The following is a 12,433-nucleotide window of genomic DNA, read 5'->3' as shown; positions in this document are numbered from 1 at the left end:
GATTTATATGAAATCTATTGTTGGATGGAAGATCAACTAATTAACCAAACAGATGAGATAGGGCTTTGGGACTCCCAACTTCCTCATTATATTTTTCCTCAAATACACAGAGCACCTGAATTTGTGAGGAAATGCCATGAATCTTATGATCCCATTCAGGGAGCAGTTATTTCACCCATAGGTGAAATCCTTTGCTTAATCAATTCTGATTCCATTGAAAAAAATGTTGTAGGCCCCTGCTACTACACCAACCCATCCTTTTTCCCATGAAAACCTGATATAAGCCTATCAAAAACTAGACTTTAATAAAAGATCCCAGACCCTTGCACTCTTTCTAGCTATTGATAGTCCTTTGCCTAAAATAAATCATCCTTATGATTCATCCATTTTCCTTGATAGAACCAAGAAAATCACCTCTATCTTTTCCTATTTGCTTGGTTACAACTCTGATCAAAATGTTAATGAAGTCATCCTTGGTTTCTTGTCAATCTTTTCTGTTGATTCTAAACCTTCTGTCATTTATGATTTCAGTCAATCATTAGCTGAATCAATACATGAGAAATTTGTCAAATTTAATACTAAAGAAGTATTCAGGTATGGTTCAGTACTTGTTTACCTTTTTATATATTTTCAGGGATACAAATTACCATTTTCTTTACAAAAGCTAGATGAGGAAGGAAATCAACAATCAATGATATTCTAGACTTCAATGGGGATGAAGGAGAAATAAGAATTTACATATAAATAGTTCATAGAACTATTTATTGATCCATCTATCAGCCTTATGAACAACATTCCATTACCAAGGATCAATGAGGATATTGTCAAAATATTACAGTTGGTTGATCAAACTACAATAGGGGATTGGTATTGCTACCAAAAATATATAGAGATCAGGGTTTATGGTTGTGAGCTTCCACCCTACAAACTACCCAAGTACCTGCCTATCATAATCTTTGCACTGGAATATATAAGGCAGAGGTTAAATGCAAATGAAGTGCACTTTGTGGCTACAAAGAAGAAATCATAATTCAAGCTAAAAGCCCAAGTTAGTCCATTCATCTGTAACACCAGGGCAGTTGGAGAGGAAGCATACAAATTACTAAAGGAGATGAAGTTTGGTCTGAGTTTCACTTGGTCTTATGACCCAATGGGAATAGTTTCCAAGCTCAGGATGGAGAACAAATTTACAGCATATCATCACAGAGCCAGGCTTGAGATAGAACAATATAAAAATTAGTTGGAATGGGTAGAGAACACCCTCCAAGAGGCTGAAGAGAAAACAGTTTCTACATCAAACGTGAAAAATCCACTTGCACAAGAAAAGACAACCAAGAGATGGAGGGAAGAATAGTCATCCCCTACAACTGAAGCATCAAGCCAAGGTTTTAGGATTGTGCACAAAAAGAAGAGACCTAGAATCTTTGTGATTGTAGGTGTAACACATGAGTCTATGAAAACCACATTTGATGGAATTGGAGAGACTATGCTCCATACACAGTTGGGTGCACAACCTACACAGTCCCCAACTCATTCCACTACTTCTCAGGAACGACAGATAACCCAGACTAGTGGAAGCACTCAAAAGGACAAGGAGGAAGACATCTTTCATGTTTTCAGTGAGATCAAAAAGAAGAATGAAGAGTTGAGGTTGAACACCTACACACAGTCTTGGAAACATTCCTCCAGTTCTCAGGCCATACTTATTTCAGTCTTTGACTCTGAGAAGGGTAAAATGCAGTTGGCTTATCTGCATGCTCAGGTTCCATAGCCTAGGCCTGCTGCTCAATATCAAAAGCAGACCTCTTTTGAGTTCAATGTGAAGGATGTGCATCCAATTGATCAAATTGAGGTGCACAAAAATACTAGGCAGATGATTGCTTCAACCTTGACAAACACTGCCATGAGTTTGTCAAAAATTCAGGTTACCTTGGCCAACACTCAGTCACAGCTTAAGTTGGAGAAAGTCTCTTCATTAGCAAAGGATACCAAGATTCAATCCTTGGAGAATCTAGTGCTGAAAATGGGATATGATCCCTCAAACATAAATGTTGCAGAAGAGATTATTAAGAAAAATAATGTTGAAGTTGCAACATTAAAGAAGCAGCTGAAATTGCCAGCTTCGGAGGACCCAATGGCCAAAGAAATTGAGGAGACAGAAACTTAGAAGTTTGATATGATGAAGCTCATCATAGAACAAAATCTGCAAATCAAACAAATGGAGGAGCAGATGGAGAAACTGGTAAAGGAAAAAGAGGAAGTTATTAACAAGGCTCAAAATCCAATGGATATAGTCCCCCTTACAGCAATTCCCACCACCAAAGTTTCCACTTCAGCTACAACATCGACTACAAGTGCAACAGAAGGAGTTGAACAGCTTGCTGAAGCTGTTCAAAACCTGTCTATCCAGACAGGAGAAATTAATAAACTGAAGGATGAACTCAAGGAGTTATGGCTTATGAAGTCAGTAGCAGACAGTTCACATGCAGCTGAGTTGAACAGAGTCAAAGGTCAGATTGAAGTACTACAAAGGGAAATCAAGGAATCTTTCATTGGAAACAAATTAGGTTTAGAAAAAGGAAATTCTGTGGGAAGAAATTATAGAATCAATCAAGGATATTTGGCCCTATATCAGGATAGTGTTTGATCAGAAAGGTCTCTTAGAGAAATCCCAGGAAGCAATTGAAACCATTACCAACCAATTGGTGGATATGCTAGAAATTACCGTTGATATAATCAAGTTCCTAAATTCTAAAGACAACTATGAGCTTGAGGAATTAGGCATAAGTGACAGAACAACAACTATATTGGAGGTAAAGAAGATCATCACCAAGAAAAACCTCATCCTTTAGCTACAGGAAAAGTGCACCAATGTCAATGCCATAGTTCAGAGGTTTTTCAGCAGGATAGAACCCTTGACCAGCAAGGGTTTACTCTCTATGCTTATGATCAATGAAAAAATTATGCCAATTGAGGATTATGTTCAAAAGCTGACAGAGGTGGGCAAACATGCAACTTCAGTTTCAAACATCAGAGGTTCAACAACACCACCACTAATAGTAAATACACTCAAGGATACTTTGTTTATTTTGAATGAAATCAAACATATTTTTAGTAAAACCCACTTTTACTAAATATATAGAGATGGATGAAATCTATAGAAGAGTAATTAAGATATCTATCCTAGAAAAGAAACACTGGGAAGAGTTGACAGATTTACTTGACTAAAGGGTGATCTAACAACATTCAGTTTTTGGAGGAACAGTCAGCTAGCTTCAACAATTTTCAACTTTTCCAGCGACAGTCATCAACACCTCAACACCAAAATAGTGCTAGATCAACTAGCAGTTTTTATTTTTATTTTGTAATAATCTATTTTTGTAAAAACAATTTAGGATATTTTCTCAATTCTACTATTGTATAAATAACTCTCTTCATGAGTTATCAAGGGTTACACCCTTGAAGAAGCATTTTTGAGCCTCAAATGTACTTGACTTTTCTGGATCATTAATATAAAAGCAAAGGATTCTGAATTCTGACTTACACAGTTTTGTGTTTCCTGTAAGTTTTTCCAGTATTATTTATTATGTGTTTTTTTATATTCTTATGTCTTATAGAGATAACTAGGTAGGAATAATTGGGTTTCAATCTATTCCTATAAGCTTCTGAAGTGATAATCTATAAAGAGAATGAATTAATGACCTATTTGTTTAATTAATTCCCTCTAAATCAATAAATCATCAGCATCTTTTGTAAGATTAAGCATATTCTATTAAACCTTCTGAACATAGTTTAAAGGTTTTCATACTTATGATTATTTAATTTTCAATCTGAAGATTGATAATCATATCATTTCTCTGTTTCTTCTCACCACCATCTCACAAGCTAAAATCACTGTGTGAATTTTAGTAACAACCCTTTGTTTAGATATTAATATTATTCAAAAGGTTAAGCATCACTGTTTTAAATCTGTCTCCTACATTGGTCCTCCAAATTAAAACAAAACCCCAAAAACAATTATTTTAGATGCCCTGGCATGATAGCTGACCATTATCATCTTAGAGATACAAAAATGCCCTTCTATCTTGATAGTTTGAGGAGTGGTAATTTTGGCCAATGAATTACAATATATGGCCGGATTCATTTCTTCTTTCTCTAGGGTTTTTTCCTGGTGTATATCCTCTTCTTTTGATGTTTCTTATTCTTTTTCTTTGTCCTCTTCACAATATATGTAAAATAATTTCTTCTCAGCACACTTATGACCTTTAGTGTATTTGTTATCACAAATGTAACAAAGCCCTTTTGCTCTTTTTTATTCCAATTGTTGTGGTTTCAACCTTGTAGGTTGTGGATGGCTAGGGGAAACAACACTTTCATCTTTATAGTTGTGAGTGGTAGGCTTCCTTGTGGCCCTAATTTTTCTTTCCAACCCAAATGCCTTCTCCAATGAATCAGGTTCCCAAAGTTGAACCTCATGTTGGATGTTATCCTTTAAAGTCCCTATGAACACATCAATCCTATGCTCCTCTAGAATATCTTTTACCCTTGTATTTAAGTCCTCAATGTGCTCCATGATTTAACCCTTTTGTTTGAGATTTATCAATTGGCTAAAAAAAGTGTTGCTTTTTGTATCCTCATAATGTGCCATCATTTCTTCCGTAAAAATTACCTAAGTGACAATTTGTTTATGAGAGAAAAGCCATCGATACGATAGAAACTAATTTGGTTCCAAATATAAAGTTGCAATGTGTACCTTTTGTGTGTTTTGCACATTATGGAGATCAAAATATTTCTCCATCTGTAGTATCCATGTTACGGGATCCTTTCCATCAAACTTCCTCATATCGATATTTGGAACATGGTGGGTCTTCAATCCACCGTTGGAGTCTATGAATCATTATTAACATTTCTTTTGTTCTCCTCATGAGTTTCCTTTACTACCCTTTAGCCATTAATAATCATTTCTTGTAGAAAATTGTTCAAATCTTTCATGTTTCCTTTAAGTTTTTCCTCTATACCATCCATCTTAGCTTCCATGCCTATCTTCAAATCTTCCATGTTGCCTTTAAGTTTTTCTTCTATACCATCCATCTTAGATTCCACAACTTTCTTTAAACCATCCATCTTAGCTTCTAGGCCATCCATATTAGTTTCCATGCCATCCATCTTAGCTTCCATGCCTTTCCTTAAACTATCTATCTTAGCTTCTGTTACTTTTTGTGAGAGTGAATTTTGTTGCACTTGGTCTCGTAATTTTGATATATCATGTTGCATTTCTTCCTCTTCTTCATGAGTCATGCTAGAGCTTTCAGGTTACTTACTAGGTGTTTCCATTTTATTTCTCCGGGGCATGAATTAATGATAATAATTCTTCACTATGCCCTTTGACTTCCTTCAAACTAATTTTTCAAACCAAACTTATGCAAAATTAAAAAAAAAAAACTATACACCTTTTTTCACTTTGTAGGAGCTCAATATTGAATCTATTGTATCTCTGTAATTTCGGATCTCTAAGGTCTGAAATTTCATTTTGTGGTAGCCCTATGAGTCCTCTTTCCAACCCCGCAAATCTGATCAATATGGGATTCTCCAAGCAAGAGTTATTCCAAATCTCCCACAATAGCCTGATTATAGACTAATTTAGTAGAGCGAACTTGTACAAAGTTCCACGTGTGACTATTTCGACCTTGGGACTTGAAACTGATATAAAGAAAAATAGAGGCCTTCCTATTTCTGTAACTTCTTACGAAATTTCAATCTGATGCTCAGAAAGAAAGTTATGACAATTTTCCCCAGGTCACCTATTTGAGATATAATTCGGGATCCTACAAAAACGCTAACTTCCTTGGATCATATCTCCAAAAATATAGCGAGACAAGATCTGAAATTTGGACCTGAGGTTCAGATAGATTTTGGCTCAAATGGGTTTTTTTTAGCCTCTGAAATTTCATAGAAAAAAGGCATAGCAAAAATTCCACGATGACCTGTTTGGAGTAGCAAAACCCTAGAATTCAAAGCTCTGATACCAAATGTTATGCAACCAGCTCACAAAATAGAAGAAAAGATAGATCAATGCCTTAAATCAGCCTCTTCGAGGGGGAAACCTCCTTTACATTACAAAAATGAAAAATTCCTCAATGATAAAAATGACAAAACCTCATTTCTATATATAGGAGTCTAAGGGGTCAAAATATAATCAAAGCTGACATAACAAAAATAATATAAGGGCACAACAATAACCATAGTGGGCTTCTATGGGGAACAATAAAAAAAATATAGGGACAATAGGGGCACAACAGTAACAATAAGGGATAGAATGACAATAGTAATGGGGAATCACTAGTATTATAGGGACCTAACACATTCAGCTCCATGTGGTTAGAACTAGTGTTTCAAACTGATGACTAAAACAAGGTATTTTGCGTAGCGTGGATAAAATGGGTAGGCTTGAAATGGATATGTGATTTTTTATAACTCTTTAAGTAAGCTCTCCAACTCTTGAAAACCTCCTAAATGGTTGATACCCATTTGCGCAGTGATTGTGCAACGATCATGACTCCCATTAACTTGACACTCCATGTTTTGGGTGAAACCCTGATGGAAAAAAATCAACAATGTTAGACAATGATATGAATACTATGACAATAGCAGCAACCATAGACTCAACTATTTAAAAAGTGAAAATTAATGGACAATGAAAATGAAATTGACAATGAAAACTAATGACCCTAATACAAGGTATTCCATTTCCTGTTAATGGTTATAGGTTGAAGTTATAGAAAATACTTCTATCAAAAGAGGAGTTTACTAGTCCAATAATAAAGGAGATGAATGTAATTGGGGGTCTCACAATGCTTAGTTCACCTAACCTCTGATTAGAAAAATAAGAATAAATAAAAAGGAAAATAAGGGGCCTAGGTGAAAACCTCCATGAGGAACCTAAGGTAAACTCTAGGGTTTAAAACCTCCATGAGGTAGCCCAAGGGAAAAGAAAAGAAGGAAAATAAGATGAAAAAATCCCTAGGTGAAAACCTACTCTGAGGCACCTAGGGCAGGCTTGCAGATTGAAAAACTGTTCAGAGGTAGTTTGCATGTCTAAAAAAAAATGTAGGAGAAAAAATGAAACAAAAGGAGGAAGCACATAGAGGTCAAGGAGTCCTTACATCAGTTCTGCTAACACTTTTCTTTTGCAGGATTCCAAACAATCAAAGGGACAACAGTTGAAGGAACAAAGTACACATCCCATTTTTCCATTTCCCAACCTAGCCACTGCATTTCCTCCATCATGTCACCCATATCCCTACACCCCTTCATAACCTAGCAAAAAACTACACTTCAATGTGACAGCGCTATAGGATTATCCTGAATTGCTACAGGATTGTCCCAAACTACTATAGGATTGAACACAAGTGCTATAGGCTTGATATCTGCTTAGGGAAAGGGGTCAATACTAATGTTCTCCTTTGAGAAATGTCAGGATAGGTTCATAAAGCCTCATTCACCCCTCACCCATTCCATTTAACCAATTTCCTTCCCAAAATTCCATATTTGTTCATACAAAAAATAAAAATATCTCTTCCTTCACCTCTTCTTCACAAGATTTCACCACCACCATAGCTCATATTCCTATCCCTAGGATCACCATTAATTATCCAAGTCACTGAATGCAGTTAATGAAGAAATATGAGGTTTTGGAAGGGACTGTGTGACTACTACAGGAAGGAGACCAATCTTGTAGCAGCCTGCACAGATCCAACAAAACTAGAGGTAGAGGACTGTTGTATTTGGCCACCCTAAAGCATCAAGAGGCCATCCTTGATACTTAAAGAATTCACACCATCCTTGAGAGGAAACTGCAAGGTCACTAACCCACTCCAACAACAAAAAATCAAACACTGGAAGAACCTGTATGAAAGAGAGACTTCATCAGTTAAATACATATCAAACAACATCATCAAATTGTTTTATTCAAATGAGGACCTATGCACAAGAAAACATTTTGAAGATAGCACCTTTAGAGGGAAATTGATAGACCACTAGTTCAACAATAACATGCATGCATCTACAATGACTCGACAACATAGGTAGGCTCAAGTATGAAACCCATCACCTCTTACCCTATGTGCTCAGTGATTAAACAATGATTTTAATGAGTGACGATAGAGTTTTTACAGGCTGGAGGTGGTCAGTAAACTTGGCCACCTTCGAATAGTAAAGTTGTAGTCTACTTAGCCAGCCATGCAAAATATAAAATTCAAAGTGGGGAAGGTGATAATTATGAGGAGTGGGGAAAACAACTAAAAAAGGAGATACATGTAGAGACCAGATCACCAAGGGCATCGAGCCCACTACCACAAAAAGAAATAAAAGAACAAGGTTCAACTTTAGTTGTACCCATTCTCATTCCCAAAATAGTTAGATAGGCTCATTAAGGAATTGAAGGTTGAGCTAGAGGCTGCTAAGGCCTACCTAGGGTGATCCATAAACTACTGTGGTTATTCCACTAGACAGTTCGTTACAACAAATTTGATAATAATATATTAAAATTCTGAATTTTTTACACTATTATATTTTTATTAAACATCAAGATCTTAAATTTAATTGTAAATGGTGCATACATGTGAATGGAAATTATGCAGAAAATTAGAGAGCGAAAAAATAATCTCACACACACATAAGACACAAGATATGCTCTGGGAAACCCTTTCAGGAGAAAACCTGGCAGGAAGGTGAGGTCGCTTCACTCTCTTTCTCTGTCTAGAAAATAAGGTTATAGGTACAAAGAAGTAATGCCTATGGCTTGTGGGTTGCTACAGTTCACAAATCCTCTATGTGTTCTCTACCTCCTATCTCTCCTAGCTATCATTTCTCAACTATGGAACAAAATTATCTTGAAAGAATGGAATGCCTCTTCCTTGTAGTGGCTCGGTTATAACACAACCCAATAGCCTACTAGTTGTTAATTTTGACTACATAAACTCTTAACTAATAAGTTACAATATAGAATCTTCTAAAGTCTTTTAGATTAAAAACACGTGGCTAACCCCTTTTCCATGAGTAATAGGGGTTGATGTGGCATCCTCTTGAACTATAGGTGTGAAAATAGGAAGGTCAACTTCTGAGTAGCATAATTTTTTCATACAGACTCTGATTGATGTGCTTCTTGTGTCGTTGGAAATATATATGTGTGTATAATAGCATGAAAAGGTGTTGTATTTAAGAAGAAAAGTTTTACCCCAAAAAACATCATTTGATGCCTCAAAAAATGCTCCCAGAAGGTTTTAACCCCGTACAAAAATCACCTGCATATGAATTCTAAAACACAGAAAATAAACAACGAGAGAGCATAACACATAAAACACAGATACACAAATATTTTCCCCTGGATCCCAAAACCAGGACTACCAGCTTGATTTTTCATTGTGTTCCTTTCAATGTTACAATACACATTTATACATGTTGAAGCATCCAACACCATGGACAGAAAACCATCGTGTCCAAAACCATGTGTGAAAATCATGCACAAAACCATAGGTAGGTCCGCCCAACCTAATATAGGGTCCAAACCCTCAAACCCCTTGTGACCCCCCTCGCTACACAATCGACGCAACGAAGGGGGGATCATCTCCCCTTCTAACCCCCTGGTTAACTACGTTAGCTAGTCGTGGAAAGAATATAACACAACCCAACATTCTCCCACTTGTTGTTTTCTTTCCACAGTGGGCCATAGGAGAGCTTAGTCATTTATCCAGCCCTGCAACACCCATTGTTTCTCTACACCAAGAGAACTTCTCATAGCTCACAGATTTTGTTAATGTATTTGCAGTATTCTTCAAAGTGTCCACCTTTACCAGCAACACCTTTTTTCCTTCTATCATATCCCTCACAAAGTGATACTGACCTTCAATGTGTTTTGTCTTTGAATGATATGCAAGGTTCTTTGCCAAGAAAATTGCACTTTGGCTGTCACAATCTATCCTTATAGCTCCCTGTACCAACCCCATACTTGAACACAATCTTTGCAAACAAACTGCTTCCTTGCTTGCATGAGTGGCTGCCATGTATTTTGCATCTGCAGTTGATAGTGCCACTACAGATTGTTTCTTACTCATCCAACTAACTGCACCTCCAAAGAGGTTAAACACATACCCACTTGTAGATCTTCTCTGATCTAGATCTCCAGCCTAGTCTACATCAACAAAGCCACGAATATCGAACACTTTGTCCAATCTTGGTCTTCCTTGGTAGCACAAACCATAATCATTAGTGCCACGCAAATACCTGAAAACTCGCTTCACTACTGTCCAATGCTCCTTCCCTGGTTTTGACATAAACCTACTCAATACTCCCACTACATGTGAAATGTCTGGTCTAGTACAGACCATTGCATACATCAGGCTACCAACTGCACTTGCGTATGGAACACGGGACATGTTCTCTTCCTCTTCTTGTGTCTTGGGACACTGTTCAACAAACAACCTCACACCTATAGGAATAGGAACCTTCACCGGTTTAGTATCCTACATATTAAACCTCTGTAGTATTTTCTCAACATCCTCTGGTTTAACCAGAGCTTCCTCTTTTCCCGGTCTCTTTTAATTTCCATGCCCAAAATATAGTTTGCAACACCAAGATCTTTCATGTCGAATTTGGAGGACAATTGGGTCTTCAAATCCTGGATAATTTCTTTGTCATGTCCAACCAGCAATATATCATCCACATACAAGACCAGATAAATAACATGGTCACCAATTAATTTAAAATACACACAGTGATCTGCTTTGCTTCTTGTGAAGCCAAGTCCCCGTATAAATGTATCAAATTTCTGATACCACATTCTTGGTGACTGTTTTAACCCATATAGAGACTTCTTTAACTTGCATACTAGTTCTTTCTTACCCTTCACTGCAAAGCCTTCAGGTTGCTTCATGTAGATTTCCTCTTCCATATCCCCATGAAGAAATGATGTCTTCACATCCATCTTTTCTACCTCAAAATCAAAAGCAGCAAAAATAGATAAAAGTAATCTAATAGAAGTTACCTTGGCAACAGGAGAAAAAATATCACCAAAATCAATTCCCGGCACATGGGAATAACCTTTTTCTACCAACTGAGCATTGTATTTCTCCACCTTTCCTTCTGCATTTGTCTTCTTCTTGAACACCCATTTGCTGCCAATGGGTTTCCCTCCAACCGACAACTCCACCAGATCCCAAGCCTCATTTTTGTGCAAAGATGCCATTTCATCAACCATGGCCTCTTTCCAAAGTTTTCCATCCTCTGAATCTACTGCTTCCTTCACAGTTCTTGGATCATCATCAGTAATAGATAAAGCAAAATTTGAATAGAAAGTAGATGGACTATACCTTTATGGTTGCCTTCTTTCTTGAACTGATCTTCTCACACCCGGAGTTTGTGGCTCTTCATCTTCTGATTCCTCCTCTATTGTAGAGTCTGATTCTTCCTCCTTAAGCTCAAAATCTATCTTATCAGGTTCCTTTGGTTGGAATTCATGTTTAATAACATCTTTCACCTCTCTGAACACCACATCTTGGTTGTACACAACTGTTGAGGTATAATAGGTGTCTTTTTAACTCCTAATTATCTTCACATAAGTTATCAATCTGGGCAAGATTTTCTATTTCAAGAGTGTACACAGTTTGTGGCGGCTATTTACTCAAGAGTAATGTTTCTAAGTTGCAGTACAATGCTTTCAACTACAAGACTAAACAGATGCTTTAAATAAAACTTACTTGCAATTAAAGGAAACTCAATGCTCTGAAACTAAATTATTTATTCGACAAAGTAACAACAATTATCAGTCAAGGATACAGTAGCAATAACTTATTCCTTGTTTAACTGATGTAAACTAAATCAAGCATAAATAAGATCCTCAATCTGAGAGCTTTAACAGTAATAGCCAATGTTCTTTACAGTTGTTGATCTCACACACACCACACTAAATAACCAATTGGAAATGGAAATGAATTAAATCAATAATGCTACTGCCACTGATCAAAATGAGATAATTATGCTAACTGTAAGAATGCTAAAAGGAAAACCTAAATGATTGCAGAAAGTAAATGAGCAGCAATGCTATATAATAGAAATTAACAACAAAACTTATGTAACTGCAATGAACAACAAAGCTAAGTTACTGAAATGAACAATGAAGCTCTGTAAGTAAAATGAACAACACAACAATATACTTGCAAAAAGAAATGATCTTGTTATGAGGGAAATGAACAACAACACAATTCAATTACAGCATATAAAATAGATCAATTCATTAGACCTGAAAATATGAAACAGTAAAGTGATGCAACTACAATAGATAGAAATGAAACCAAACCATCACATGGCAGAAATCGTAAAGGGATGATACAAGAACAACAAGTGAATCTACCAGGGTCTGGCCTTTAGTCACTAGTCA

This window comes from Pinus tabuliformis, chromosome Q, assembly GCF_031772625.1.
Source record: "Pinus tabuliformis cultivar Carrire ecotype Pingquan chromosome Q, CPIR1, whole genome shotgun sequence".
Classification (NCBI taxonomy): Eukaryota; Viridiplantae; Streptophyta; class Pinopsida; order Pinales; family Pinaceae; genus Pinus; species Pinus tabuliformis.
Note: the sequence above shows the minus strand (reverse complement) of the source record.